Here is a 14,683-nt window from a genome sequence, read left to right on the forward strand (position 1 = left end):
TATAAAATTTTTATCTGATTAAGATAATAGATATGGAATGTATGAATAAGGTGCAGTTAGTGTTCGCTCTCGAAGATATATTGTTATTGCAGTAAAGGGAAGCACTTAATCTAGATGCTGATATCTTCTCAGTTTTGCAAATGCTTTCCTGGAACCACTTTAGCAGAGCCAGAGCTTCCAAGCTTTGGAAGGACTCTTCGAAGAGCTTGTTACTGCGTTATTTTGTGGCTACATTTTCTAATTTTCAGCATTAGAATAGGTTATTTTATTTCTGATTATAAAGTTCTCTGTTCATTATATGTCACCATTTTTGGTATATAGCATGCCAGACTTCATTTGGACTGTGTGTGTATGTACACATTTATCTGTTCTTATCGTTTCTTTTTTTGATAGCAGAACTAAGGATTATCTTACTATTATAGTGCTTACCATATACTGGTCATTGTGCTGAGAGACATATTACCTGTTTGACTACCATAATAACCTTTATTGAATTGTTACTTGCTCAGAAATAAGTAATCATATAGCTGAGGTTTGAACTCAGATCCCTGTGATCTGAAAATCTGAACACTTACTACTTTTATCATAATGCATCTTTGTAAGTCAGAAAATATGATTTTATTCCATCATCTTTAATAATCATGGAATTTTTCACTGTATAGCTCTATACATGAAACTTATTACTGCAATACTTCACAGTAAATAAGGTAAACCCAGGTCTTGTATAGCTGCTTGAAGTGAGCTAAACAAGAAAAGAAAGCTCTTTTAGAGTATCCTGCAAAGGTAGACTCTCTGGTGTTGCTTGATGTCACAGATGTTTCAGTTGGTTCTGTGATATGCAGCTGTAGGGCCTGAGTTTTGTTATATAATACACTACAATTTCCATCTTTGTGTGAACCTTGGGTTTCCTGCAGTAGACTCTTCCCTGTATTGCTAGTCCATAGTTCTGTAGCTGTATGATTTTATTGATTTGTTACTGTAAGCTTTTCTGTGATCTGCCTGGCATATTTGGAGAATTCAGGTATAAATAGATGTTGCATTGAATGCAAAATTCAGACATGTGTAGGTCTTCTTCCTCTTGACATTTATGTAATTTGGAAAGCTTATTTGTCAAAAATTGTATGATTTTCTTGTGGTGTGAGATGAGAGGTTTAAAAGACTTTAAGTCTGAGGAAGATGTCTCTAGTTGTATTTTATGTTGCTTTCTAAGAGGTTTGAGGTACTTCTAGCTATGCCACTCTGGCATTATGAATTGCAGTATTTAACAGGCAAGATGCTAACCTTTTGTACACAGAAAGATGCATGTTTATATATTAGATAAAATGGCACTGGCTTAATGGAGCAGTAGTGGAGTGATCTCTTGAAATTAGGATGATGGAGCAGGCCCAGAAGCTTGTCCAGTGTCAGGCTGCAGATGCATTGAGTTTTAGCCTTTACCTTAATAAAGGTAAATTTATTTATTTATTGCCAAATTCAGACATAAATTGAAGAAAGTAGGGAAAACCACTAGACCATTCAGATATGACCTAAATCAAATCCCTTATGATTATACAGTGGAAGTGACAAATAGATTTAAGGGACTAGATCTGATAGAGTGCCTGATGAACTATGGACAGAGGTTCTTGACATTGTACAGGAGACAGGGATCAAGACCATCCCTATGGAAAAGAAATGCAAAAAATCAAAATGGCTGTCTGAGGAGGCCTTACAAATAGCTGGGAAAAGAAGAGAAGCGAAAAGCAAAGGAGAAAAGGAAAGATATAAGCATCTGAGTGCAGAGTTCCAAAGAATAGCAAGGAGAGATAAGAAAGCCTTCCTCAGCGATCAGTGCAAAGAAATAGAGGAAAACAACAGATTGGGAAAGACTAGAGATCTCTTCAAGAAAATTAGAGATACCAAGGGAACATTTCATGCAAAGATAGGCTCGATAAAGGACAGAAATGGTATGGACCTAAAAGCAGCAGAAGATATTAAGAAGAGGTAGCAAGAATACACAGAAGAACTGTACAAAAAAGATCTTCACAACCCAGATAACCACGATGGTGTGATCACTCACCTAGAGCCTGGAATGTGAAGTCAAGTGGGCCTTAGAAAGCATCACTACGAACAAAGCTAGTGGAGGTGATGAAATTCCAGTTGAGCTATTTCAAATCCTGAAAGATGCTGTGAAAGTGCTGCAATCAATATGCCAGCAAATCTGGAAAACTCAGCAGTGGCCACAGGACTGGAAAAGGTCAGTTTTCATTCCAATCCCAAAGAAAGGCAATGCCAAAGAATGCTCAAACTACCGCACAATTGCACTCATCTCACACGCTAGTAAAGTAACGCTCAAAATTTTCCAAGCCAAGATTCAGCAATATGTGAACCGTGAACTTCCAGATGTTCAAGCTTGTTTTAGAAAAGGCAGAGGAACCAGAGATCACATTGCCAACATCTGCTGGATCATTGGAAAAGCAAGAGAGTTCCAGAAAAACATCTATTTCTGCTTTATTGACTATGCCAAAGCCTTTGACTGTGTGGATCACAATTAACTGTGGAAAATTCTGAAAGAGATGGGAATACCTGACCATCTGACCTGTCTCTTGAGAAACCTGTATGCAGGTCAGGAAGCAACAGTTAGAACTGGGCATGGAACAACAGACTGGTTCCAAATAGGAAAAGGAGTACGTCAAGGCTGTATATTGTCACCCTGCTTATTTAACTTATATGCAGAGTACATCGTGAGAAACACTGGGCTGGAAGAAACACAAGCTGGAATCAAGATTACCGGGAGAAATATCAATAACCTCAGATACGCAGATGACACCACCCTTATGGCAGAAAGTGAAGAAGAACTAAAGAGCCTCTTGATGAAAGTGAAAGTGGAGAGTGAAAAAGTTGGCTTAAAGCTCAACGTTCATAAAACTAAGATCATGGCATCTGGTCCCATCACTTCATGGGAAGTAGATGGGGAAACAGTGGAAACGGTGTCAGACTTTATTTTGAGGGGCTCCAGAATCACTGCTGATGGTGATTGTAGCCATGAAATTAAAAGACGCTTACTCCTTGGAAGGAAGGTTATGACCAACCTAGATAGCATATTTAAAAGCAGAGACATTACTTTGTCAACAAAGGTCCGTCTAGTCAAGGCTATGGTTTTTCCAGTGGTCATGTATGGATGTGAGAGTTGGACGGTGAAGAAAGCTGAGCGCCTCAGAACTGATGCTTTTGAACTGTGGTGCTGGAGAAACCTCTTGAGAGTCCCTTGGACTGCAAGGAGATCCAACCAGTCCATCCTAAAGGAGATCAGCCCTAGGTGTTCATTGGAAGGACTGATGTTGAAGCTGAAACTCCAGTACTTTGGCCACCTCATGCGAAGAGTTGACTCGTTGGAAAAGACCCTAACGCTGGGTGGGATTGGGGGCAGGAGGAGAAGGGGACGACAGAGGATGAGTTAGTTGGATGGCATCACTGACTCGATGGACATGGGTTTGGGTAAACCCCGGGAGTTGGTGATGGACAGGGAGGCCTGGCATACTGCGGTTCATGGGGTCGCAAAGAGTTGGACACTACTGATCTACTGAACTGAACTGAACTAATAATGTGATTCTTTTTTTTTTTTTAGGAAATGATTCATTTAGGACTAGTTTGACTGAGAAAGTGAGTTGTTGGAGGGAGGAGAGGACTTTGTTTACTACAGTATATACTTGTAGAAAGTCTTGATCAAAACAGTCAGTCAGGAACAGCGTTGGTCCAAAGAAGACCTTTAGCGGTGCCCTGGAGGAGGGAACAAGCCCCCTGGTCAGAGATACGTGTAATACACTGACTTACTGTGACCTAGGAAAGGCTGCCAAAGATGTCTTCAACAAAGGATATGGATTTGGCATGGTCAAAATAGATCTCAGAACCAAGTCATGTAGTGGAGTGAAATTTTCTACTTCTGGTCATGCTTACACTGATACAAGGAAAGCATCAGGCAACCTAGAGACCAAATACAGGATCTGTAACTGTGGACTGACCTTCGCCCAGAAGTAGAACGGACAGAAATCACTTGGGAGAATAAGTTGGCTGAAGGGTTGAAACTGACTCTTGATCCCATATTTGTACCGAACACAGGAAAGAAGAGTGGGAAATTGAAGGCCTCGTATTATTGGGATTGTTTCAGTTTTGGCAGTAATGTTGATGTAGATTTTTCTGGACCAACCATCTGTGGCTGCACTGTGTTGGCCTTTGAAGGTTGGCTTGCTGGCTATCAGATGAATTTTGACCCAGCCAAATCCAAACTGTCACAGAATAATTGTGCCCTGGGTTAGAAGGCCGCAGACTTCCAGCTGCACACTCATGTGAATGATGGCACTGAGTTTGGAGGGTCGATCTACCAGAAGGTGAATGAGAAGATTGAAATGTCGATAAACCTCGCCTAGACAACCGGCAGTAACAACACCCGCCTTGGCATTGCTGCTAAATACAAGCTGGATTGTAGAACTTCTCTCTCTGTTAAAGTAAACAATGCCAGCCTGATGGAACTGGGTTACACGCAGACCCTTTGACCAGGAGTGAAACTGACCCTGTCAGCTCTAATTTATGGAAAGAACTTCAATGCAGGAGGGCACAAGGTCAGACGGGGATTTGAAGTAGAAGCTTAATGTGGTTTTGAATAAAGCATCAGCTTTGTTCCTGGAGGTGAAGAGAAATGAACCCACTGTTTTGACCTTAAATTTCTTTTGTGAAATTTTGAAAGCGTGAACTTTTTATTCTTCCAAAGTATTGTAATCTTCCTGTAATCCTCCCTACACTGAAGCTTAGGTACCGAGTCCGTCTTAAGGGAGGTGCTTGAAGGCATGCCTGGAAGTTGTCACGTTCGTCCACATTTCAGTTCAGTTCCTCAGTGTTCTTTTTAGTGTGTTCTTCAGTGATAGTGTAGTGTCATGTTACAAAGGAATTGACCATACCCTCTAGTTGTCCTGCATGTCCCACACCACTTTTTCATGATCTGGTAATATATTGATCTCTGTACAGTAGTAGAAATCTTAGGTTTTGCATCAGAGTAAAATAAAATAAACCCATCACATTTTGGGGGGGAAAAGTCAATTATCTCTGTGATAGTGTTTGCATTATCCTTTTTCTTCAACTATTTATCAGTGATTTTTTTGACCTTGGAAGTATAGCATTATAAATTTTAGAATTTGAAAGCAACATTAGTTATCATAGTGTAGGGTTGACAAGTTAAACTTATAAGTAAAGTCTTGGCCTGCCATCTATTTTTGTAAACTTTATTGGAACATAGCCATGCTCGTTTGTTTAGTTACAGTCCGTGGCTGCTTTTACACTGCAGTGACATAGTTAAGTAGTTATGACAGGAATGGCCCTAAAAGCCCACAGTATTTGCTATCTGGCCCTTTGCAGAAGTTTGCCAAGCTTTAATCTAGTCCAGCCAACTAATTTTTTTGAAGGTTTTAAAATGCAAACTTGGTTTTTCTTATTGGATATGATATTATTTAGGTTATATATTTCTTCTTAGATCAATTCTGAAAGTTTGTGGCTTTTAAGGAATTGGTCCATTTTATCCATTTAATCAAGTTTTATGTGAGAAAATTGTTTGTAGCAGTCTCTTATTATCTGTTTAGTGTTTGTGGGGAGTCTATAGCCATATTCCTAGTGTAGGTAATTTGTGTCTAGTCTCTCTATTTTCTTTGCCAGTCTTGCTATAGATTTATCAATTCTATTTATCTTTTGAAAGAACCAGATTTTTATGGTTTCATTGTGTGTTTTTCCTCCGTTATTTTCAATTTCACTGATTTCTGTTCTTCATTGTTTCTTCTTTTTCCTTTAGGTTTATTTTGTTCATTTTCTAGTTCCTTGAGGTAGGAAATTAGGTTATTGACTTGAGACTTTTTCTGTTTTTTAGTGTAAAGATTTAGGGCAGATTTCCATATGTACCCTGGTATGTCTTCATATTTCATTTCTGTTTAGTTTAAAATGTTTAAAAATTTTCCTTGAGTTTTCGTCTTTGACCAGTGGATTATTTGGAAGTACAGTAAGTTTACTTTTCCAAGTATTTTCTTGTTAAATCTCTGTTACTAATTTCTTGTGTATGTGCGTGCACAGTCGTGTCTGACTTTTTGTGACCCCGTGGACTGTAGCCCGCTATTCTCCTCTGTTCATGGAATTTTCCAGGCAAGAATACTGGAGTGGGTTGCCATTTCCTACTCCAGTTGATCTTCCGGACCCAGGGATCAAATCCTTATCTCCCGCATTGACAGGCAGATTCTTTACCTCTGTGCCACCTAGGAAGCCTTTACTGATTCCTAGCTTAATTCAAATTCAGTATGGTCAGAGAACATATTTTGCATGACTTTAGTTTTTTAAATTATTTATTGAGATTTGTTTTATGATCCAGTAGTGCTACCTTTGTGATATTCTATCTGCACTTGACTATGGTTTTTTTTTTTTTTTTTGCTATTGTTGGTTGGAGTGTTCTTTTAATATATGTGCTAATAGATTCAGTTGGTTGATGACATTGACTGATTCAGTTGGTTTAGTACTTCTGTACCTTGATTGTTTATTTGTTTATTTAGAGTCTGCTTGTTCTGGTAGTTACTGAGACAGATACAGCCCTGTCTGTTAACTGTAATTGTGACTTTGGTCCTTTTTCCTTTCAGTTCTCAAGATTGCTACTCTGTGTATTCTGACCAGGGTTTTTAGTTACATTCAGTGGTATAGACAGGGTGGAATGGGTTTACCCCATCTTAATCAGAACTAAAACCAATCACCTATTTTCAAAGCAGCCTAAAACCTGGAGGTAACTTGGCCCTGATCATACCCAGGTAAGAATAGTTAAGATTAGAATTGAGGCTTCTGATTTCTAGTCCAGAGCTATTTTTGGTGGTCCGTTTCATATGTGATGCCAAGGATGGTAGATAATAATGCTTATATCAAATAGGTATCATTAAAGCTTGATGAAATAGCCTCCCCCATAGCTATTTTCTCAGCTGTGAAACAGTCATTAATAGCTACCCTTCTACCTGACTTTGTTAGAAGGCACAGAGAACCACTCAAGACCAAGCAAAATGAAGAAGATGGGAAAATTGATAGTGGGAATGCAAAATATCAAAATGCCTTGAGGCAAAAGAGCATTAAATGAACGGTAGCCTGGAACAAGATGAACAGGGATCTGGATAGTCAGTGACTGAGGCTGCTGTCCTGTCTTCTTGGCTCTGTGTGGTATCTTGGTTTCTTGCTCTGTCTGTAGCAGAGAGCCAAAGCAGCAGTCTCCACCCTCAGTTTGCATCATCTTATAGGTCAAGCATCTAATCGTAGCTGACAGAGGATCTTCTTCCCACCCCACCTCATTTTAGTGTGGAAAGGAAAAGGGATGCAATGTTTGACGTGCACATAAAACTAGAAAATGCTGTGTACATGTGCAAATTGGTATTGTTTTAAGAAATTAATAATACAGTTCCTTCTTCCTCATCTATTCTTTTTACTTTTGGCAAAGTTGTCATGTTGAGAATAAATCGATTTACTAAAAATAGTGTCATTGTTTAGATGTAGCAAACTAGGCATTTTATTTTTTTAATAAAATAAGCCTGTTTGTCTAGAATACCCATATCGGACAAAAATGTTAAATTAAAAGCTTATCCATCATAACTTTCTACCCTAATATTTTCTGTCCAATGATCTTAAATTTTTTTTTAAAATTGGATGTTTTAGAGGACCTAAGGTAGTTAAAAAGAACTCATTGAGTTTCCAACTGTCCTTGCCGGAGACAGATGTAGCCCTGGCTGCCAGGAAATTTCTTTTCTGTGATTTCATGCCTGCTCTCTTGAAAGTTACTTTGGTTTTTGTATTTCTTCATCACAAAAGTCAGTGGAATGTGATGTTTTTCTTCTCTGAGTGGATGTCCTTTTTTTTTTTTTTTTAATTTTATGTTGAATCTGTGTTCACATGAGATGATTGCTAGATAAGTACTTGACAGCTGATAATTTATTTATTTTAAAGTGGAATATTCAGTATTTAGAACCAGAGACTGCTAAGAACAGATTTTGTTTGGTCATTCTCTGAAAACGGCATAAGACCTTTTCATAATGGTGTAATTTGGAAACATACCATAAAGAAGATATTTCACTTGAGTTGCTTTATGCTAAAATAATAACTAGTCAGTAAACTGTCTTATAAGTGTTATTTTCACATGGGTTGAAGTGATTGACCTCCTGGTTTTACTCCAGTTGCAGATATTCTCACTTCGGGTTTTATAATTTGCAGTTTGTACCATATAGATGCAGTGTGGCATCTTACTTCAAGGCTTCCTTGCTAATTGTTCTTTAAATTTAACTCCAGAACTTACTTGTCCTGAATTACTTCTCCCTGCTTTGAAGGAGAATTACTGGTTTTGTAGACTCATAAGAAACTCATCTTCTAGGAGTAAAAAGATCTGTGTTTTGACTTGCCCTTGTTTCTATATGAACATTGTTTAACCTGAAATATTTTATAAGAAAAATTCTAGATGTTTGATCAGTCTACCCAACTGTAATCTTTAAAACTCCTAACAATAAATGCACTTGTTGCTGGAAAATAGATGTATGTGTTTATGTTGCTTTTAAGATTCTGTATTGGTGAAAATACTGGAAAATTGTTTAGTTTTTTAAAGTTGGTCATTTATATATACTTTTATTGAGTCATTCTTTTGGTGATAAAGGAATCCGTTGTCCCTTAAACCTTTTCAAACATGGTTTTTCTTAGGCTACCAAAATTTCTTAATTTAGGAAATGGACTTCAAATCATTAGTAAGACATCTGTTGAATTTTTCTGTTTCAAAGCAATATTGAACTTTGTAGCATTTACCAAAAACTTCCATTTAAAAGTGAAATTCTAATCACAGTGTTTGTTAAAACAGATTCCATTGACTAGCTCTTATTTACTCTCTGTAGATCTTTCATTTTGGCAAACTCTAGAGCAGGAATCAAACTTTTTTTTTTTTTGACTTGGTTTTCCCTGCCAGTGCAAAATTAATTATTTTCTTAAAACCACTCTGAATCAAGGATTACAGTAGTCTGGGAATTCTCTGGTGGTCCAGTGGTTAGGACTCTGCCCTACCATTGCCAGGGACCCAGGTTCAATCTCTGGTCAGGGAACTAAGATCCTACCCATGAGGTATAGCCAAAAAAAGAAAAAAGTTTTATTAGTTTTAGGGTTTTGATGATAAAGGCCAGTAACTGTATATTTGCAATTTGAGGTTTTGGACAAATGATAGTTCTTTTAACCCTCAACGTTTGACAAGATTTAACCATCCAGAGATGAACATAGGCTCATGATGAATGCCTTACGAAATGACATGATGTTGTAGATTTGTTTTAAAATACCCTACCCCAAAACTAACATAACTATTACAAATGAAACAAGAAAGCAAAAAGTTGATGGCTGGTAATACTGCATAAGGAAGTTCTTTTTCCTATTCTTAATCTTTTTGGATGTTTGGAAAAATCCCGTAATAAAAAGTTAAAAGCCATATCTTATTATTATGGTATTTGAGTAGATGTCAGCATATTAGATATTTAAGGGCACAGTCTTTGCCATGTCTTACAGCCTTTCTGAAGGCATTTGTCGGTCTTGCAGACTCTAAAAGAGCTTGCTATATTCTATCCAGCTCCCTTCTCAGCCCCCAGTTCTTAGGTTAATTAATTCTCTTGGGAATTTGTATGGAAAAATAATGAGAAAATGATGCAGTTAGTAAATGGAAACTGAAGTAAGAAATTATGCCATTAAGTAGAGTCAAGGTCATGAGTGGTCATGGCAAAATGAATTTGTGGGTGGGCAGCAGCTGTGAATTAGTTAGGCCGCATGGAGGGTAACATTGGGTCAGGCATTTGAGACTGGAGAATGGTGCAGCCAGTTAGGAGGAGGATCCTAGGCTTCCTGTATCACCTCTGAGGCCGGTTGCCCAGCTGTGCTTGGTTTCTTGTGCATTTGTCCTTGAAGTACACCCTTTGTCACTGTATTTGATTTGAGTTCCTTGATTCTCCAAAAAGGAGTGTAACTAGTGTAGTCATTGAATGATGCAGTGTTCTTGGCTAAATTGTTAGCAAGCACTTTTTTTTTTAGAAGATCCAGAAACAGTCGTTACTTAATTATCTAGGCATTCCGTAGTCGACTGCCTCAAGCATTATCACAGCCATTGCCCTCCCCTGAATCATAGTTTTAAAGCTCTGTCATGTGTAGTAAGAAATTTTTGCTTCTGATCTCTACTTGACTATTGTATAATTTAGTAGTGATGTTACCTTTGTTGTTCACTAAACTTTGAATGGAATATAATAAATGATAGTAATTAGCCAAGGCGCCCCCCTGCCCCCGCCCCCTGGTCACATGATTTATCTTCTGTAGACTTCCTGCTGATTAAGAAGTTGCCTCAGCACAATTTTAGGTGGCTTTAACAGTATTTTGTTGGCCCTAATGGTTTCAGATTCCTTGCTTTCGCTGTTCATTATGAAAATACATGGCCTCTAGCTAGGGATAACGGTGTTTGAATATAAACATTCTTTGTACTATTTCGTCCCCCCCCCCTCGTTTTTTTTTAGCGCTCTTTTTGTGGGCAAAAACCGGAATGAAGCGATCTGGCTTAGAAGAGATAATGCTGGTGCAATAAAGTTTTTTAAAAAAGCACAAATGAAATTATCATATTATAAAACACTGGAGCAAGTCTAAAACTATACTAAATAGGGTATTCAAAGACAGAAAGACAAGGTTGGCATTGATTGGCATTGAGTGGGTGAAGGGAGAAACAATAGTAGATATAGAATCAGCAGTTAATTAGTGTACAAGGGATGGCAAACCTGGCTTGGTGGGAACGAAGAACCCTTAAGGTACCATTTCACAAGGAAGATTTGCTAGAAGCAGTCCTCTTTTCTCCTGTTGGTAGGTGGCTTGCTGACAGTTAGAGGTGTTGGGAAATGTTTGCTTTTCCCCTTTAATTTGCACCAATGTAGAAAGTTACTATTTCGATTCTAGTGATAAGGGGCTTATGGAGAGAGGAGTTTTAATCGTTTTAAAAGTTTTATTACTTTTATAACATTTTGATTGACAGCATTCTTGTAAGGTGGTTTTAGCCTTTGATACATTTCCTCAGGCCCCAAAAATGATCTACTAAAGCAGAAAGGAATGAAACCATTGCATTTAGCCTCTAGACAGCGACACATTAAGGGCTAATGACTGCCAAAAGGAAATGTCAACCACTGAGCTAGTCTGGTTTTTTTGGCAGCCAAAAATCCGGTGAATCAACAGTTTTTGGGGTGTATATTTAATGTGGGTGGAGGAAAAGAGTGTCTAACATTCTTTAAGGCCTGTTAATTTTGGCACGGTTGGACTTGGAGCCCATTTCTACTTTTCTAAACCCAAGAAAGGCACGTGCCATAGAATAAGGATAATTACTTATTATGTAGATAGCATTGGATAGACACATTTTAAAATGTGTTTGTGCGCTTAGTTTTTATGTATTTTTGTTTGTTACGGGTGCTAAAAGGTGGTGAGTTCATGTATATGAGGGAATGTACTTAAGAGTTGATTGCCTTGATACCCTTTTTCACAAACAGGAATTACCTGAAGAATGGATAAAATTGTGATTCTGGAGGTTTAAGGAGCAAATTTAGACTGAATACTAAAAATTACTTTTAAGAGAAGAGCAACAAATTTAGGGCATTAAAACTTAAAACCAAGTGTGCTCACCATGTCCTGGATATTGAAACTTTAATGTTGATCTTAAATATTCACATCTAAGGATTGGAGGAGTGATAGCTAAAGGGTATACAGGGCTTCTTTTTAGGTGGTAAAAAGGTTCTAATGATAATGGTTGTATGTATCTGTGAATATACTTTAAAAAACATCAAGTGGTATACTTAACCTGGGTGAGTTATATATCAACTATGTCTTAATATATACATTATAGTAAATACATATATCTTAATACATAAATACATATCTTAATAAAGCTGTTTAAAATATTCACATGCTTTTTCACATGTATGTATCCTAATGATGTGACGAGTATTTTAAATTATATTTTCTATAGATTCATGCAACTTGTTTATCCTGTGTGAAGCAAAGAATGTTTTCCCTATTTTGAGATGGAGCTTGTGTCTGTTATTGCCATCAGAATGACATTGGCCACAATAAAAGCCTACATTGTGTATTTAAGTTGGCCTCTTTAATCTTCTTGTTTTCTATTGAACCAACTAATGGCCTGTAATTTTCTGTGGCTATTTCTTCTAAATTATGAATATGTCAAGTAAAGGATTTTGTTGAATCAAAAATAATTTTAAAAATTGAGAAATCAGATTGAACATGTATCATTTCAGAGTGACTTTTTTTATTTTTGTCTCTGAAAAAGTGGTGGATCTGTACAGTATGCATATTGATGGCCCTTAAGCTATCACATTTTAAATACTATGGACTTTTTAATATGATGATTCTGCATATAATCACTAGAATTTGATTAGCTTAGAACTCTAAGAACTATGAAAAGGAATCAGCTTTTATATTAATTACATAGTCTTTTTAGAGTAAAAACTTTTTTTGAGCACAGGAATATATTGGATTTAAAGGAGGAATTTTGCTAGAAATAATGGTTCTCATTAAATTATAAATATATATATCTCATAGCTATGTTCTTGGCCCATTTGAACTTGAGGAAATTGCAAGAAAGATGTAGAGGTTGTAAGTGAAGTGGCATGTTCAAAGCAATATTAATTACTTTGTTAGCCTGTAATAGATTTTTTTTCCCTTTGTGGGTTATTATTTGTAGATCAACAGTATGGCTCTTCAGTTTGTGTCATACTGGCTTTTTCTGATCTTTGTGGTACACCTACCGAAACAGCATGGTTGATGCTGTAGGGTTTGCTGCTGACTTGTGGAGTTAAACTGTAAATCTGTCAACTTTGGTGAACCCAAGGGGCTTATGTATGGTGAAGTGTAGGCAGAAGTTATCAGCCTTCTTCCAGCTTTCAGTGATTCTTGGACTTCAGAAGTATGTTCAGTTCCATCATAGAAATCAGCAACAACTATACAAGCTTAAAATAAGTCGTGTATATAATATATATAAAATTACAGTTACTAACAAGGGTTCAAATTAACCATAATGACTTCTTTTCAGTGTTTTTCCATTTATGTTAACCTGCTAGGTAGTTAGTACATTTTATTTCCCAGTGTTTTCTACCAGACCAAACTGTTACAAGCTCCAAAAACATTCATATGAGTGAAGGAATTTTCAGAAGTTCTTAAGCTTTTTCTGAAACAAGCGGGAAAACTGTAAACATTCATTTTTAGCTGTCATAATTTCTTAGTTAAAATGTCAGTTGAAATAGACAAATATAATCTCTTTTCCCCAGTTTTTATTGTCACTTTGTTTGGGGATATTTGTACCTCCTCCCTTTTTTTTCCCCCTTAAAGAAGACTCTTAAAGAGAAGCTTGATAGAATTTCAGGCACAATGGCAGAAAGTAAGAAAAGATGTGTTTTGGTAGATACAGTCACCCTCAGATCAGTGTGGACAGGTGCTTGTGAAGCCTATTTTGGGTAGGGAATCTCTCTTTTAAGCTGATGTCCTGGGAGACAGAGCATATGTTTGCTGCCCCAAATAAATTTTCAATGGATTATAGAAAGGGACTATTTGAGTAGCTCTAGCTCTTAGTTCTGTTGCTGCTGCTTGGAGTTTGGTTCTGATGATGTTGATATTTCTTTATCTGGGGCTGAGGAGTTGAACAGAAGCTGAAAATGAGAATGATTGTATAGGCTAGTGGATTTCTCATTAGTTGTGAAGTTGTCAGGGATGCTTGTGTACATGCATAATTGTGTCTGACTCTTTGAAATCCCATGGACTGGATCTACTAGGCTTCTCTGCCATGGAATTTTCCAGGCAAGAACACTGGAGTGGGTTGCCGTTTCCAACTCCAGGGAATCTTCTCCACCCAGGGATTGAACTTGCATCTCTTGAGTCTTCTGCATTGTCAGGCTCATTCTTTACCACGGCTCCACCTAATGTTGCTTACGTTTCTGCAGAGAAATCAGGTGTCTCTTCTGTGTAAAATTCTGTGTTTAAAATTCTTCTTGCGTTGTTGGGATTTAGCGGCCTGCTCTGGGGTGGTGAAATCTACCTAATTGGAAGCTTTGTGTTCCATCCAGAGATCTTTGAACTCTGTGTTTATTGATATGTATAGGTTGTTGGCATTAAGATAAATTTCTTATTGAAAGGATTGTCAGTGGAGTGAAGTTGTTCTATTTCTTGACGGCTTCACTGAACAGGAGGAGTCACTCCCCAGTCTCGGTCATCTCAACACTGAGTTGGGGATGATGGTTGTGCCTATGCACACAGCATGGTTGTGAGCTTGTGAAACAGCCCCTGCTATTCTTACTGCTGCTACGATTACCACTACTATTAACTAATAAAGTTCAGAAGTTGGTGGCCTTATTCCCAGATTCATAATATGTTCTCTTTACTGTTAAAAGGTATACTTTGCTTGGATCTGGCACACTTCTTTATAGAATTCTGAGTTTCCTGGCATGGAGAAGCGAGGCTCTTGACTGTCAGTGTTCATTCTCTGAATTGAGTTTTGTATAGGCATCTCTGTATAAAATCTCTTCATTATTCTTTCCTGCTCATTTTGGATTTATTTGGTGACTGCATTTGAAGTAGATTTCTAAAAATTTGAATACTGTGA

The 14,683-nt window shown here is 37.5% G+C and overlaps 1 protein-coding gene and 1 pseudogene across 9 annotated transcripts in view; both read left to right on the forward strand.

Annotated features, from left to right (window-relative positions):
* Positions 1 to 14,683, forward strand: part of CTNNA1 (catenin alpha 1) — a 370,505-nt gene that overhangs the window by 266,658 nt on the left and 89,164 nt on the right. The window lies entirely within an intron of this gene.
* On the forward strand, positions 2,221 to 4,682 carry LOC145510223 (non-selective voltage-gated ion channel VDAC3 pseudogene; annotated as a pseudogene). The gene has a single exon (XR_014056883.1). The product of XR_014056883.1 is annotated as a non-selective voltage-gated ion channel VDAC3 pseudogene (transcript).

The sequence above is a fragment of the Giraffa tippelskirchi genome, chromosome 6 (assembly GCF_054371585.1).
Source record: "Giraffa tippelskirchi isolate mGirTip1 chromosome 6, T2T-mGirTip1v1.2.pri, whole genome shotgun sequence".
NCBI classification, from domain to species: domain Eukaryota; kingdom Metazoa; phylum Chordata; class Mammalia; order Artiodactyla; family Giraffidae; genus Giraffa; species Giraffa tippelskirchi.